At 36.4% G+C, this 17,636-nt stretch overlaps 1 protein-coding gene across 6 annotated transcripts in view; it reads right to left on the bottom strand.

The window, feature by feature from the left end:
• The window catches only part of LOC131069486 (putative acyl-activating enzyme 19), a 349,361-nt gene that overhangs the window by 20,332 nt on the left and 311,393 nt on the right, over nucleotides 1-17,636 (bottom strand). The gene's annotated exons all lie outside the window — the stretch shown is intronic.

Below are 17,636 nucleotides of genomic sequence, written 5' to 3'. Positions count from 1 at the left end.
ATTATGACGTGTATGACAAATTGCTATGCAAGGATTTATGACAATTTATGACAATTTATGACAAATTGCTATGTAAGGATTTATGACATGAATTTGAAATAGAAAGACATTTAGGAATTTAGGAGAAATTAGAAAATTAGGTTAGAAATGATGACTTGGAAATTAGGAAATTGATGCAAATTAGGTAAATTAATTAATAATTTGTCATTCATTAATTAATTTACAAAAATAGGAGGAATTAATTAGCCAATTAAATAAACATTTAATTGTGATAAGAAGACTTAGGATAAATAAATAAATTATTAATCCTAAAGGAGGAAATGACAAACCAGGTTAAATGATTAAATCACGAAACCCTAGAAGATGAATTAGCAATGCAAAGACGACAATTAGGTCTTGACAAAGGATAATTGATATTGATTCGATCATGATTTTGGATTGATAAATGACTAATGTTGATAAATTATTTGATTGAGATTGGTTGACAAAAATCAATGACAAATTGACCAAATTGACATGATTGAAAAGGACAAGGATCGATGACGAATTGATCGCAATATGACAAGATTGCCAAGGACAAAGATCGACCCAAAATCATGACTGAAGATTGTTGTCGACAAGACCAAATTCGAAAGCGAGACAGATGAAGAAGAAGGACTCGATGCTCGCAAATGATAAAGACCAAGTACGAATCATAGGAGAAATGTTAATGCGACGCAAAAACCTAAAATGAGGCAATGCGCAAATGTTAAAGCATGATTCCGCAAGCGTTGACCATTTTTAGGTGTCTACATCATCGTTGTCCAAGTTTTGGTTGGTTTTTGCTTTCATTTTCCTAGTTTTTTGTGCAATTTCGGGTTTTGAGTTCCTCATTGCAAGTAGAAACTTTTTGGTGTCACTGCAAATAGGAAGTTTTTGATGTCATTGCAAGTAGGAAGTTTTTGCTCAAACTGCAAGTTAACTTTACTTGCAGTAGGGTCTTAGAAACCTGATGGCAAGTTAACTTTACTTGCAGTAGGGTCTTAGAAACCCAATTACAAGTTACTTGCAGTAGGGTCTTAGAAACCCAATTGCAAGTCTTTCTATTTCCATTATATTATTACTTACAATCAAGTCTTTGAAACCCGATTGCAAGACGTTATTGCAAGAATGTTAAATACTTTCGCACTTGTAATCGGGTCCTAGAGATCCAGTTGCAAGGAGTTTCAATGCATGTAAGGACAGTAAACAAAAGCTAGTGCTTTCATATGTTGATGATAGCAGTGATGTAAATTGAAAAGAGTACAATGCCATAAGCACAGAGAGAACTTCTCCTGAAGAATTAGTATTACCCCAAGCAAGAAGATGAGATTAGAGTTCATTGGCAAAGGACATAAGAACTATCAATGATGCAAGTTGATGTTCCTGGACAAATATCGTCACCAATATTGAATACTTCAAGTGCCAACATCTTGTAGCAACATGAAGACCTCCTAGACAGAGGATGATGTAAATAAAGTCATGTCTTGGACACTCAGATTAGTTTCGATTATGCATTTGAAATTTCCTTTTGACAAATTATATGTAATGCCAAAAATTGTAATTGCAAGTAGTTAGATTACTTGCATTCTTGTAACTTGTAATTACTTGTAAACAAATTACAAGTTGAAAGACAATAGGATTGTAATTTGAAATAAGTCTTACTTAGTTGGACTTCTCCCACTTTTTGCTCCTAGCACCTCTCCTATATATATATTGGAGGGTGCTCTATGTAATTTTTATTTTTTTAGCAAGCAAAAAAACTCTGCAAATATTTATAGTCATAAAGACACTGTGTTTTATACTTGTAAATTGAATTCTCAAGCAACGTCAAGAAGTCACTTGAGTTTCAGACTTTGTGTTGAAACCTTGTTCTTATATCCATTGTGTTCTTATGCCATAGTGGTATATTTTTTTGCATGTACTTGAGATTCTAGTGAGATTATTAAAAGGAGCTTTGATCTAACTTCTTGTAGGCTTTGTGCTATAAGTATTGAGAATTAAAATAGCTATGTTCGTAATAGAGAGAAATTATAGGACTTTGTGCTTGTAGTTACTCCTAGTTATAATAGTTTAAAGGTGCACCATATCAACAGACTTTGAGTTGTTGTAAGCTACACATTATTATCATATTAATCATTCTGGAAGGTAGATAGGATAATAGAAAAGTAAAGACTTTGAACTTTTGTTTCTACATTCCCGTCACGGGGGAAGTGATAGAAGACTTTGGGCTTTCACGGAAACTTCACTTCCTTTTTGTACAAGCATCTTTGTATTTGTTAAAGTTTCTTAAGTTGCCGTATTTGTTTCTTAATTGCATCTTTTCTGAAAGAGAGAAGAAAATCATCTTTTATGAAGAAAGAGAAAAGAATGTTGTCCCACCCAAGTTTCATTAGTGTTTATATGTTATAGTTAATTTGTAATAGTAGAAAAGGGGGAGCCTTCCCTTAGAATTAGGAGATTTTTTAACTCACACTGTGGTTGAAACCACAATTTTGCATGCCTCCCCAGGTGTACAAAATTTTTCAACCAACACAATTGACAAGAGACTCGTCTCCTACCCTTGGAGACCCATACCAGTACCGGAGACGTCTCTGTAAACTTCTTGATGCATAAGGTGCTTTGGTTGCTGTCTCTTGTCGTCTCTCGACCAAAAATTGACGTCTCCTAGAAAACTTAGGGCAAAATGTAGTAAAAAGGAAAAAAAAAAAAAGCAAACAAATAAGATAAGCTTGGAGCAAAGCAAAGTCGTAGGGAAATGACTAATAAGGAAACTGTTTTGTAGGAAGACAAAAGACCATGCAAAGTTATAGTGATCGGATTTATTGACAGTGTAGACTTTTTGTGAGGACTTAATTCTTATCATTGTAATAATGTCACGTCCCCTCCTTGATCGTCATATATATATCAATTATTATTATTAATTAATATAATAATTACCAAAGAATGATTATTTGAAATTTATTTATTCAGTAAATATTAAATATTATTATTAATATTTGTTAATGTTTGAAATATTCAAATAAAAATAAATTACTATTATATTATAAACACAATTTATATATTTAATATTGCTAACCCCAAATTATATATTTAATATTGCTAACTGATGGAGTTTTAATTATTCTTTGCCCTCTATAAAAGACACGCCATTCTGCAGAGAGGCTGACGTGACCCTTTGTGAAGGGTGGTGGGACAACGTGTAAATCGCTTTAGGAATGTATTAATTTTAAAACATATTTAATCATAAATAACATTTAAAAGCATCGACTTACCACCTTATTTAACCGCTCAGCAAGAATTAACTAATATTAGTTCATAAGGAAGTAGCGGTCAACAAGGAATATGTTGATCATAAACTAAATGGGTGCGAGTGAAGAGTTGCCAACCCCATACTCCAATCTCTTCATAGCTTATTTAAAAAGGATGACACGCATCAATTCAAAGGGGGAGGATTTTGGGAATTGTTTTCTCCATTTGCACCCTAAAAGGATCTGCTCTTTGAGCAATCATTGCCATCGACAGCAATCGTACTTCATCACTATTAGTGAGTGAAGATTATTATCGACATAATACCATTGCTAGATCAGATCAGAAATGTTATTGAGTTATAGACAGTAACATCTGTGTTCTTGGTGGTATGCATGGGATATGCTTAATATATGAAGCCCGATAATGTTTTGATTCAGAATTTAACAACAATGTTAATATAGGCTGCAAATAGTGGCAGACCAGATCTGACATGTGTCAGATCTGTCTGCTTTACCAGCCATTAAATATATTAATAATTAATAATTGGTAATATATATATAATTGGTAATATATTGATAATTAATAATTGGTTATATATATATATATATATATATATATATATATATATATATATATATATATATATGTCTTGATCAGGAAAATAAAAATATTAAATCAAAAAAGAATCCAAAAGAACTCTTAGGAAATAATCAATAAGAGGTATAACAAAATTAATTGTCTAATGAGGAAAATGCATAAGTACTTGTTAATAACTAATAAATTGAAGGATGCCACTGTCTGACTTCATGTTTAGTCTCTCAATCAATTTTAGTATATTGAGATAGATTAATTAGGTTAATCAGGTAGGGGACATTACAAATAGTCTAAAGAGAAATTGCCTTTACTATTTAGTCGACAATATTGAGAGTGCTCAACATTTATATTACCTTACTTTCACTAAACAATTTAGAATGACTACGGTATCAACAATATAAACAATTTTAATTTTAATTTTTGTTCAATTTTAAAGTTAAACTTTACCACTGTTTTTGTTTTCAAAGTTCTCTGTCATGATATGTTTTGGAAATTATTAAATTATATTTAAAAAAAATGCAATCTCCAAGTACCCCTATCTCCTATTTTTGAAAATTAGTCATACCAATATCGACACTAGTCTGTAGAGTCTCCAAGTACCCCTGTCTCTTGGTAAACTTACTATTTTTACCTCCATATTAATTTGGCATGAAATATTTTCAATTTTTTTTTTTTAAACTACTATTTTAGGACTAATCCAACAAATCCCACTACTAGGTGCCTTGGATTCACTTCATCTCAATATAGCAATTGCCAAAAGACAAAAAGTGAGTAATGTAAGGCAAGTAATAAGCTTTCCTTATTTTGGTGTGGAGATATCCTGCTTAAGATTAAAATTGAAGCACTATTTAAATTTGCAAAAAAGTATAGCTTTAATTTCTTGAATCATCCACCTCCTAAAAATTAATTATCAAACTTTAGAGCTAGGAGACTAGTTGAGAGGGTTAAATCAGACCTACAAATCAAACTCACAAGGAAAATGAAATTTAAATATAAAGCAATTTTTTTGGTTGTGCAAGATTGCTCGTGAACCTGGATACTCTTCCATTAAACACCTTAGGTAAGAAAATATTCCATGAGTATGAACTAATGAACACTCACTTGGTACTGGAATTCCTAGACTCTAAAGTTCAAGAGTTGCTACTTGTTGATGTGTTTTTTAGGACATTTCGAACAAAAAAAAAAATATTAGGTATTCTATCCTCTCTTGAACAAAGAAACCTCATATGCTAATGTATAATTAAATGAGACAATTCCAAGGTTTGCAATGCGAACAATCGACTTTGATGTTGGATAGACTCAGTGATGTATGATGTGATATTACAATCTTCTACGGAAATGGAAGATTTTCACATTCTGAATTCATCACCCAAATATTGTAATGTCCCCATTTTAGCCTGACATTAGATGATGTGTCGATAGCCCATTTTGCTATGGTCTCGAGGGCTAACCAACACACAAAAGGGATCTAGGAGAATTTTGGCCTAGGCAATTTTAGTTTCAAGCCAAACCGAGCTCGTTTGATGGAGTTTTGGAGGGACTTATAGTCAACGTTTGGTTTAGTGAGTTCAAATTCTTAGTATTGGACGTGGAGCGTGACGACGAGCCCTTTTCGATGAGCTATAGCACATGGTATTTTAAGTTTGATTGATAATATATTTTAATGCCTGAAGTTATTTTAATAAAGTTACTTTAATATTAAAAAGTATAATATTAAGTTATAAAGTCACTTTATATTATTTTGAAAAAGTGGTCTTCCTAGGTTGAGTCAACTTAATGAGGAGACATGGGACAAGTAATTAAAAATTATAAAGTATGGAGCTTGTTTAGTTCCACATTTGTGGTGCATTGGGAATTGTGCCCCAAAAGAGTTATAAATGAGGGCTTTTAATGCAAAAGAGATTATCTCGGAAATTGTGTGATTTTGAAGTTTGTGTTTCTGGAGTTTATCTCTGTAATATTTTTCAGGCATTGGAGGATGTGCACCCTCTTTTGCAACACTTCCTACGCCTATGAGAGATTAGGTCTGGGAAATTAATTGAAAAAGGCATTGAATGAATGGTGGACATTATTATTTCCAGTTTAGGTTGGCAAATACACAGCTGGGAGGAAATCGAAGTTCTTGAGACTGGTGCTAGCAACAATACACATCATTGAAGCTTGTTCTTGAAGAGAGAGTTCAAACTTGAAGGGCTTGCTGTATTCTACACCACACAGCAGCAAGTCGAGCCTTCACAAAGAATACACAGCAGGTTTATGCAGTTGTAGCCCTAGCATTCCATAACCTTGGCAAGATGGGAGTATTTGGTGTGGTTCTAACGTCCTTGTATACATACATTCTTACCACAAGCCAATCCGAATTATGTGATTTCCAGCAACACGAAAAGAGGTTGCAACCAACAGACGTGGAATAGGGCAGGAGTGTGTGGGAAAGTCGCCCAGCCTGTGAATAGTAGGCGGTATGTACAGTGACTGTGATGTGAGTGCAGAGAGGTACGTGGGGAGCTATCTTGTAGTGAAAGACACAACCAGCGACTGGGCTTTGCTTCCTCACCAACACTAATTAACCAGGTTCTTGTTTTCATTGTTCTTTGGCATTGGAAATACAATTGTTGGAGCTTAAATGTTTAAAAAGTCAGAAGTAATTGTAATGTTGGATTGAGTCATTTGGAGATTGAATGTTATGAATATACAAGTTCGACTTGTCTGTCATGATAGAATGTAGTTTGTATGTTATTGTTATTATTTATAAATATATATAATGAAATGAAAAGAAGCCTGCTGAACTATTAGTACCCAAAACGCACCAAATATCAACAAACTCAGACCTCTATATTCAGAAGTAAGACACCAGTTTAGGGGCTAAATCTTTGTCAATTGTTCGCCAAAATTTTTCGTAGATTATTTGGAAGGAGTTGAATCAAAGGGCAGCCTACTACAGAATCATCTGAACCATAGTTACAAGCCTCGGACTTGGCAAGCTGATTTTTGACTCAGACGCGGCCTCAATGCCTAAACTCAGCCTAAACTCGGCCTAGACTTGGCAAATTGAAAAACCCAAGAAATTCAAAGATTTTTAACGATTTTAAACTTCTTTCATGCATTTTTTAATAAATTAACATTAAAGACACAATAATCTCATCAAATAGAAGCACATACACAAGTTTAAATTGATCACATAAGTATAAATGCAAATCTTAGGCTTGCGTTGAAGGAAATACGCTAAACTAAATAACACATTAGAAATATAAATAGTGTCAAATGTCTACAATATACATGGAATATGAAATCCATGTCATCAAAAGTTCAAAACATATATCAACATAAAAGTCAGAGCCTAGAGGCTAGAAGTCTAAAGCTCAAAGGAGCCAATATCAGTGATCGCTCGACTCCGTAATTTGAGGCCCAATGCTCACACACACTACCACAAACCACTACTTCCAGATCCAGGAAATGGAGGCCGAGGATTTGAAGAAGCCTCTCCACCAATGGCTGCCATTTCTTCCATTTGCTTCCTTTTTAATTCTTTTTCCTCTTTAAATTCCTCTAATCGAGCTTGCACTTCACGTGTACCCTCAAGGGGTGCTTTTTTGTATGGGTTCGCATCATGGCATTCTATTTGTGCAATGTGATATTTCAACCGGTTAATACCTCCCCCATTATATTTTGTTTTGCAATAAATACATGTTACTTCTCCTTTTCTTGATCTAGGAATGCCATGTTTCCAAGCCTTATCTAGTCTAACTGGGGCACCAGTTCCACTACCGGTAGGCTGAGACATTATGCTGCAATATATTATAAATGAAAACAATCAACATAATGTCTCTTATTCTAAATAAATTAAAACCTAAAAATAAATAATAGAAAGAAAAAACAAAACTAGGGTTTCAACTTTCATATTTTTTCCATCAATATACAATAAAACAAAAACAAAACAAATATACAAAAAAAATGGAAATATGAAAGTAAGAATAAAAAAAATAACAAAAAAATGGTACTTACCTCTATAAATTTGCTTGAAAACCTCTTACAAATCCTTCTTTAACACCATCAAATGCTTGAATGCAAGCTACAAACTTGCACAAACAATCAACAATCCTTATCTCTTCTTCAATCTATCTACTGGTTTGCTCTTCAATGCCTCTATTTTTTGCTCAAAACTCTCTTTTTCTCTCCTTGCGCTTGCAAACAACAAAAATGACTTTTTAGGGTGTGGAAAAAAAAATATTACCCTTTTATTTCATTTAAAACTATGACATTTTTTTTTTTTTTTGACTGGGCGGCAGAGTCCGACCCATGGGACTTGGCGAGTCTGCCGAGTTTGACAGACTTGGTGAGTCTGCCAAAACTCGGCCGAGGCCGAGTCCAGAGGCCGTGGGCGACCCACCTCTTGATTCTGCGAGCCTTGCCTAGACTCGTAGAGTCTTGTATGTAATGTCCCCATCCTAGTCAGGGACATTGGTTTGAGGAGTTCGCCTATTTTTGGACCCTTGTAGGCTAACAGGGTATGGATAAGGGGGTCAGAAATGCAGTATCTTGAGGAGTGGTCTGTCTATTTGTTCTAGTTCAGTGTTGAGTTCAGTTCTGGGCTTCGTTTCATCAGTTTCTGACATTATATGAGGATTTCCTAATTTTTAGGGAAAAACTGCTAAAAATAGACATGGTCCTATTTTCATTGGCGTGGCGAACTGTGGCCCTAGCTTCTAACACATTCAATTTCCAAGCAATAATGAGGCAGATATGAATTTTTAAGTGGTTCCCACAGGCAATTAATATTTTAATGAAATATTAATATAAAACCACAAAGTGCATCACTTAAATTTATTTAAGTGAAAAATTAATATCTCCTAAGTTAAGCGTTGCTTTTAGGGTTAAATTGGGAACCCTAAAAGCAAGTTATGATTTTTAAAACCCTAATTGCCAAAAATCGTACTTTTTGGGTATTTAGGCAGCCAAGATGGAAATTAAACCTCATTCATTGATATTGAGCATTTGACATTTCTTTTGAGCACTTGGCTATGGCGGCTAGGCTTGGACCTGTTTTGGAGAGCGTGCATTCTTCATAATTCAGTAGCTTTGAGATTGTGAAAGATCAATCGAATTGTTGCAGCTTGGTTGACTTCATTCAGATGTCAAATTGAATTAAATTGGGGCAGATTTGGCTTCTTACAAGGCAGATTTGTTGCAGGTTTCCTATTTACCACTTTGTTGTTAATTCTTTTGTGGTTTGGAGGCTTCTTTTCCCAAACACACAGCTTGCTCATTTATTGGAGCCATCTTCCACTGTTTGGGTGTCTTAGTATTAAATAAGAGCAGATCTGAATTGTTTCAGAATAAAAATCAGAACTTTGTAAGTTGCTGATTGAATTCTTTTAATTCAATAAATTGGCTAAGGACCTACGGGTATGCTTCTAAATTCTTCAGTTGATTAATTTCATGTATTATTTCAATATGTGTTGCAAATTAAAGAAACCCCCTTCTGCAACTTCTGTCTATTTCTAAAAGACCATCTTAATAATCAAAATTACAAAGAAGATCTACAAATTACAGCAGGTTGAAGAGTTGAACCAACAAGGGTTCATCACAATGGTATCAGAGCTTTGATCCTGCCTTCCTGGAGGGTTGGAATTTTTTTATGCATCAACAACAGACTGGGCCTCACAGGTATTACACACGCAGGAGACCTGGTTTACAAGGTGATCCTGATCAAATTGAAGAAATACCCTTGGAAATTATGGGGGACAGGAATGATGGTGAGCCACACAGAGAGGCTATTAATAATGAGGATCAAGATGCCGGAGTTATTATGAGGGGTTTAGTAACAGGGCAGCGACAAGTGGCAAATGTGTTGTAGTAGTTGACTATAGCCATACAAAATATCACTGTGCCAAGGGGGCATAATCAGAACCAAGAGGAAAATGGTAGTGTTGCTGGTAGCCCAAGGGCAAGAGTGACTCCCACACACACCTATGATAGGCCTACACGCCCAACCTTCGTTAGAAATGAACTTGAAGAAGAGGACGTGGCTGAGGAGGAAGATGAGGTGGCCTTTACGGTTAATGTGACTACACTTCATGATGAATGGGATGCATTACCACCAAGAGTTAAGGAACATCTTAACTTTGATAGGTTTATGAGTCAAATGAGGGAACACAACAAGAAGCGGAATTGGAATGACAAGAAACCTTGGAACAAAACTAATGATCTCAATTATGCAATCAACAAGCTCATACTTTCTACTTTTGATGGCAGTGGTAGAGTTACAACCAGAGCTTGGATTAGCAAGTTGGATACCTTCTTGAACCTACGTCCTATGTCAGAAGAAGATGCTATTAAGTTTGCAGCTTTACATTTGGATGGAGTAGCCCATGATTGGTGGCACCATGGGATGGTGACTTTGCATCATGACCTTATTACTACATACCAAGAATTCATCAACAGATTGGTTGAGCGTTTTGAAAAAAGAGATCTAGAGTTGTATTTCAGGGATTTAGCTCAGTTGAAACAAATGGGCAGCTTGGAATCTTATATTAGTGAATTTCAGAAGCCTTCAGTTATGGTAACTAACATCTCAGAGAGAAGGCTAGTCATTCTTTTTGTGGAAGGTCTTTATGAGCCTATGAAAGGTTGGATTAAGGCTTTTGATCCCCCTACCTTGCAAGAAGCCATGAGTAAGGCACGTAGCATGGAACTTACCGCTCCTCGTAGTAAATTCACTCCAAACAACTCAAAATTGTCCTCATCATTTAATGACAGCAAGTCTGATCAAAAGAAATCAGAAAATGTGGACCAAGGGAAGAAGTTTACAACGCCTTTGGATAGGGAAACACTTAATGATTTGCATAGAAGGAAGTTGTGTTTTCATTGTAAGGGCTCTTATGATCAAAACCATGATTGTCCCCTCAAGCCTAAGGGTCAAAATAGGAATATGGAGTGGTTTTATGAGGGAGAAAACATGATTGATAACACAGACCAGCAAGCTGATCAAAATGATTCTGAGACTGAAAATTCAGAAAAGGAAGTTGAAAATGAAGGAGAATTCGATCTACGGGAAGCTCATATGTCTAGCATGCAAGGAGAAGGTTCTTTTAGGTTGCATGGACTCTTGGCTGGTCAAAGAGTCATTTCTCTACTTGATACAGGTGCAACTCATAATTTCATATATGCACGGTTGGTGGAAAAGTGTGGGATTCAAACTCAAAAGTTTGAAGGCATAAGGGTGAAAGTTGTTGATGGTAATGTGCTGACTTGTGATAGAATGATTTCAGACTTACCCATGAAACTCAATAATTATGAATTCAAAGCAGATTTTTATGTGGTTAACATGGGAAACATGGACGTGGTCCTTGGCATATGTGGCTTCATGCCATAGGCGAATTTACACTCAACCTCAGAGATATGGAGATGAAATTCAGGGTTGATGGGACTAATCATGTTCTTAAAGCTATCAAGGCCAGCAACTTGAAATTAATCACTCTTAAAAGAATGGAGAGACTTATCAGGCATGACATGGTGGATTGGGCAGCAGAGTGTAAACTAATGCCTACTTATGAGGAGCAACATAAAACACCTTACCATTCAGATATTCAGTAGCTTAAAGTTAAGCATACAAAGGTGTTTAGTGACATACCTCCTGGTAGGCCTCCTGATAGAGGCATATAGCACATTATTGAGCTTGAAGAGGGTACCAAGCCCATTATGATTACACCTTACCGGCACCCCAAGCGGTTGAAAGATGAAATTGAGAAAACCATCAAAGAACTTCTAGCAATGGGACACATAAGGCCGAGTAAATCTCCTTTCGCTTCATCAGTTGTTTTGGTGAAGAAGAAAGATGGTACACTCAGAATGTGCATTAATTACCGTATGCTGAATAGAAGGACTATAAAGAACAAGTATCCCATTCCTCTCATCGATGAGTTGTTAGATGAGCTTCACGGAGCTTGTTATTTCTCCAAGATTGACTTGAGAACAGGTTATCATCAGATCAGTGTTAGGGAGCAGGATATTGAGAAGACTACATTTAGATGTCATTGTGGACACTATGAGTTTTTGGTTATGCCTTTTGGGTTGACCAATGCACCAACCACCTTTCAGTCCACTATGAACAGGGTCTTCCAGTCTCAGTTGAGGAGATTTGTTCTGGTTTTCTTTGATGACATTTTGGTTTACAGTAGAACTTGGGAGGAGCACCTGGTTCACTTGGATACTGTTTTAGGCATACTTGACAGGGAGTCCTTTTACGCCAAAGAGTCCAAGTGTGCATTGGGAATGACAAAACTTTTGTATTTGGGTCACATAATCAGCAAAGAGGGAGTTCGCATGGATCTTGATAAGGTTCGTGCCATTGTTGATTGGCCTACGCTTGAGACCCTGACTCAACTCAGGGGATTTGTTGGTTTATGTGCCTTCTACCGTCGGTTTGTTAGTGGTTTTTCACGGCATGCCGCAACACTCACTGATTTGACCAATAAGGGTTTTATTGTTTGGACACCTCTTGCACAGGAGTGTTTTGAGAAGTTCAAGCAATTGATGATTACATGTCCAGTTCTTGCTTTACCCGATTTCACCAAACCTTTTGAGCTTCATTGTGATGCATGTGGAGAGGGTATTGGTGCAATAATTATGCAGGATCGTCATCCTATAGCTTATGAGAGCAGGAAGCTTTAGGGTCCGGAGAGGAGCTATAGTATTTATGATAAGGAAATGTTGGTCATCATGCATGCAATGGCCAAGTTCAGGCAATATTTAGTTGGCAGCAAGTTTTGTGTCAAAACTGATCATAATAGTTTGAAGCATTTCCTTGGACAGCGGGATCTAAATTAGCGTCAACAGAAGTGGGTCAGCAAGTTACAGTCTTATGATTTTGACATCTCCTATGTCAAAGGGACTTGGAACATTGTTGCTGATGCTTTATCTCGCTGCCCCCATTTGAGCTCCATGGCAGCTGTTTCCGAAGATTGGAAACACTTGATTATAGCAGAGTATGCCAAGAATCTATGGGCCTCTAGTATTATTGATGGGACAATATAGGACAGCAGGTACTCTCTTGTGAATGACCTCATCATTTACAAAGAGAGGATATTTTTAGTCCCAGGTTTAGAGATGAAGTGCATAGTATTGAGAACTTTCCATGATTCACCTATGGCTGGACATCTCGGTTACTTTAAGACCTATAGGCAGGTACGGGAGAGATTCTCTTGGAGGGGTCTCAAGTCTGATGTTCTTCAGTACGTTAAAGAGTGTTCAGTTTGCCAACAGAACAAGTAGGAGCACAACTTTCTTGCAGGGTTACTTCAGCCACTTCCTATTCCTGACATGAAGTGGGAATGCGTGTCTATGGACTTTATTACGGGCTTGCCAAAAGCCCAAGGGAGAGACAACATTTATGTGGTGGTTGATCGGTTGACTAATTATGCACATTTTTCTCCGATCACGACTACTTATTCTGCTGGTCAAGTGGCTGATCTTTTCTTTCGTGAGGTATTTAGATTGCATGGTTTACCTCGGAGTATTGTCAGTGATAGGGACAGCAGGTTCATGGGTCACTTCTGGCAGGAGTTATTCAAACTTTGCGGGACAAAGTTCACTCCGAGTACCAGTTACCACCCCCAGACTGATGGACAGACAAAGATTGTCAACAAATGGGTGGAATGATACCCGCGGAACGACATCTTAGGGCAGCTGAAGGCTTGGGTGAAGTGGTTACATTTGTGCGAGTATTGTTATAATTCCACTCACCACATGACTATTCAGATGACACCTTTCAGAGCTTTGTATGGATATGATGCTCCTAGTTTTCTGGATTTATTGATGAGCGATTGCAAAGTATTGAGTTCTGGGAATCTGTTATAGGAGAACCGGGATATTATGAGAGCACTTCGTGATAATATTCAGAAGGCTCAGAATCAACAAAAGCAATATGTTGATCAAAGGAGGGTTGAGCGATCTTTTGAGATTGGGGATATGGTGTATTTGATGCTACAACCCTATAGAAAGTCCTCTCTTAGGAAGAAGGGTTCAGAGAAACTCAAGCCACGTTACTATGGTCCTTTCAAGATTTCCAGGCGAGTTGGCTAGGTGGCTTATGAGTTAGATTTATTGGTTGATAGTAAAGTTCATAATGTGTTCCATGTGTCACGCCTTAAGCAGGCATTGGGACAACATATAGTTCCTTTTGCAATTTTACCACCCCTAGATGATGAGGGGAAGTTAGTGCTAGTACCTGAGGCCATTTTGGAGTTCAGAGAGCGTCATTTGTGGAGAAGTGTCATCAGGGAATTTTTGATTAAATGGAAGGATCTGCCGATAGAGCATTCTACTTGGGAGTGTGATAGCATTTTACAGCATCCAGCATTGAGTTTGCTTGAGGACAAGCAAATTTTGGGAGGGCAGACTGTAATGTCCCCATCCTAGTCAGGGACATTGGTTTGAGGAGTTAGCCTATTTTTGGACCCTTGTAGGCTAACAGGGTATGGATAACGGGGTCAGAAATGCAGTATCTTGAGGAGTGGTCTGTCTATTTGTTCTAGTTCAGTGTTGAGTTCAGTTCTGGTCTTCGTTTCATCAGTTTCTGACATTATATGAGGATTTCTTAATTTTTAGGGAAAAACTGCTAAAAATAAACATGGTCCTATTTTCATTGGCATGGCGAACTGTGGCCCCAAATTTTGACACATTCAGTTGCCGAGCAATAATGAGGCAGATATGAATTTTTAAGTGGTTCCCATGGGCAATTAATATTTTAATGAAATATTAATATAATACCACAAAGTGCATCACTTAAATTTATTTAAGTGAAAAATTAATATCTCCTAAGTTAGGTGTTGCTTTTAGGGTTAAATTGGGAACCCTAAAAGAAAGTTATGATTTTTAAAACCCCTAATTGCCAAAAATTGTATTTTTTAGGTATTTAGGCAGCCAAGATGGAAAGTAAACCTCATTCATTGATATTGAGGATTTGACATTTCTTTTGAGCACTTGGCTATGGCGGCTAGGGTTTGGACCTTTTTTGGAGAGTGTGCATTCTTCAGAATTCAGTAGCTTTGAGATTGTGAAAGATTAATCGAATTGTTGCAGCTTGGTTGGCTTCATTCAAAAGTCAAATTGAATTAAATTGGGGCAGATTTGGCTTCTTACAAGGCAGATTTGTTGTAGGTTTCCTGTTTACTGTTTTGTTGTTAATTCTTCTGCGGTTTGGAGGCTTCTTTTCCCAAACACACAACTTGCTCATTCATTGGTGCCATCTTCCACTATTTGGGTGTCTTAGTATTAAATAAGAGCAGATCTGAATTGTTTCGGAAAAAAAATCAGAACTTTGTAAGTTGCTGATTGAATTCTTTTAATTCAATAAATTGGCTAAGGAACTATGAGTATGCTTCTAAATTCTCCCGTTTATTGTTTCAGTTGATTACTTTCATGTATTATTTCAATATGTGTTGCAAATTAAAGAAACCCCCTTCTGCAACTTCTGTCTATTTCTGAAAGACCATCTTAATAATCAAAATTACAAAGAAGATCTACAAATTACAACAGGTTGAAGAGTTGAACCAGCATGGATTCATCAGATTGTAACTCTGATCTGAACCACAGATTTAATATCAGTAAGGAGAAAAACAGTCCATTAATGAAGCTTGCCAACTGTTAATGAAATATCTCCAACAAGTTTGTTAAGGAAAGCATAGCTAATAGGGTAGTCTATTACAGTGGTATTAGAGCTATTGAGCCTGCCATCTTGTGGAGTTGGATGTCAAAGTGTTAAGGTTTAGCAAAGTAATTTAGAGAGAAACATTATGAAACCAATAGCAGAACAAGTCATGGGTCCTCTTTCAAAAGAGTTTAATGAAACTTTTCAGTGCAATCAGCTAAGGGATTTGTAGAAAGAAAATGAAGTGGGAAATTGGCTCTATATACTTGGATTAAGATTGGAGTCTATGAAAGAATTCGATGATATTCTCTCCAAGTTAGAGGAATTAGACTCATATTTGACCAAAGTAGATCAATCAGATTGGAGGATTCTAAATTGGGCTTTGAAGCCATCAATGCTTGCTTTGGTCCACCACAGATTATTGAAACATCCTTGGGAAGAGGTGAGACTTGCAGTTGCTTCTTGTCTCAGTGAGATCACAAGAATAACAGCTTCGGTAGCACCCTATAATGATGACATACTGAAGAAGGTTTTACAACTGATTGTTGAAAGTCTTCATGGGTTACATGATGTCAAGGCCCCTACTTTTGGTAAGAGGGATAAGATTATAGAGATTATGGCAAGAGGACAAGAGCCAAAACATTTATTATTAAGTTGGATCTCCAATGTGATAAGATGATTCTGCAAATGTTTAATTGTTTCATTGTTGAAATTAGGAAATGCCAACCAAACAACGTGAAGTCAGATATGTGTAATGTCCCTTTTTAGGATGAGATGGTTTATGATTGGATTAGCCTATTATTGGCTCTCGTAGGCTAAGACAGACGGTTAGAGGGTCCCAGTTGGCAGTGTAGGAGGCTTATTCCCATTCTGGAGGTTAGAAGTGTTCAGGATTGCTCTTCGTTTTGGTTCAGTTTGGCCTTTCGTTTGACTTTGTTTCACACACTATTTATAGTAAGTCAGTGGTTGTTAGAGAGGGGCCCTTACTATTTTTAGTAAGGCAGTTGGATGCATAGTGGGAACAAATGGTTGACCTCCAGGTTCAGACGGGACAGAGAGATTATGAGTAATCAATGAGATATTATTTGTTAATGATTATATTATAAAGTTATTATTTAATTTTATAAAAATGTCAATAAGAGTGGGGCCATTATAGCATTAAGTGACTTTATAAAATGACAATATAAAGTCATTTTAATTAATAAAGTTCTCCAGCTTGTTCGAGAAGCTACTTCATAAGGAGGATTTATCCCACATTGAGCGTGGAGATTGATTTGGAGTTTGAAGAGTTTTTATAAACAAACCTTGTCTTCCTTCAAGAGCATGTTATGAGATTATTTCATTGAAGCTATTTTTCTCCATTGTTGTTGGAAATCAGTGGTTGGATTGTTCTAAGGACGAAAACCCTTGGATTTCTTGGTGTTGGATGAAAACTCAAGTACCATTGTGAGGTGGTTTCACTCAAGAATCACTATGGAGTTTATTGCAGGTTCTTAATTCATGCTTTTAGCATAATGGCAGCTACAGTCTGCACACAAATTCATATTATGAGCTGCATATTTTTCCCAGAAGGTTACAGCAGGGTTTGAGAGCAAATTAAAAGGGACAAACATTGCAGATTGAAGAATTGTTTACCAGCAAGCGCACCATCAAGTATTTTGAACAACAAACTGCCATTACGTTCTAGGTTTCTCATTATATATTAACATCATTTAGTTTGGCACATTGTACTTGGCTTTGGCATTCAAAAATAAGGAGTTACAAGGTTGCACAATAATTGTTTGATGAAATGTCTTTGCTGTAGTTATTCATTTCGGCTTATATTGAGTCACTAGTATGCATGCCAAGTGTTTGTAGAAATGCTTATTGGCTGTAGGAAACAGTTACAATCATTTTCAATCTTCAGAAGCCATTGGAAATCCAAAAGAGAAGTCTTGCATTGCATCTCTGTTATTTGTTAAGCTTATTTACATTCATTTTTTAAGCATTTGGTCATCATTGGCAATCATCAAAACAAAACCAAACAAATTGAAACAAAGAACAAGTATAGACTTTGCAAGACAAGTGTTTGACAATATTCCTTGGAGCTCAAATCATCACAATAGGGTCAAATATACCAAGGGAT

This window comes from Cryptomeria japonica, chromosome 11, assembly GCF_030272615.1.
Source record: "Cryptomeria japonica chromosome 11, Sugi_1.0, whole genome shotgun sequence".
Taxonomy (NCBI): Eukaryota; Viridiplantae; Streptophyta; class Pinopsida; order Cupressales; family Cupressaceae; genus Cryptomeria; species Cryptomeria japonica.
The sequence above is the reverse complement of the archived record's forward strand: the minus strand, read 5'-3'. Positions and strand labels throughout refer to the sequence as shown.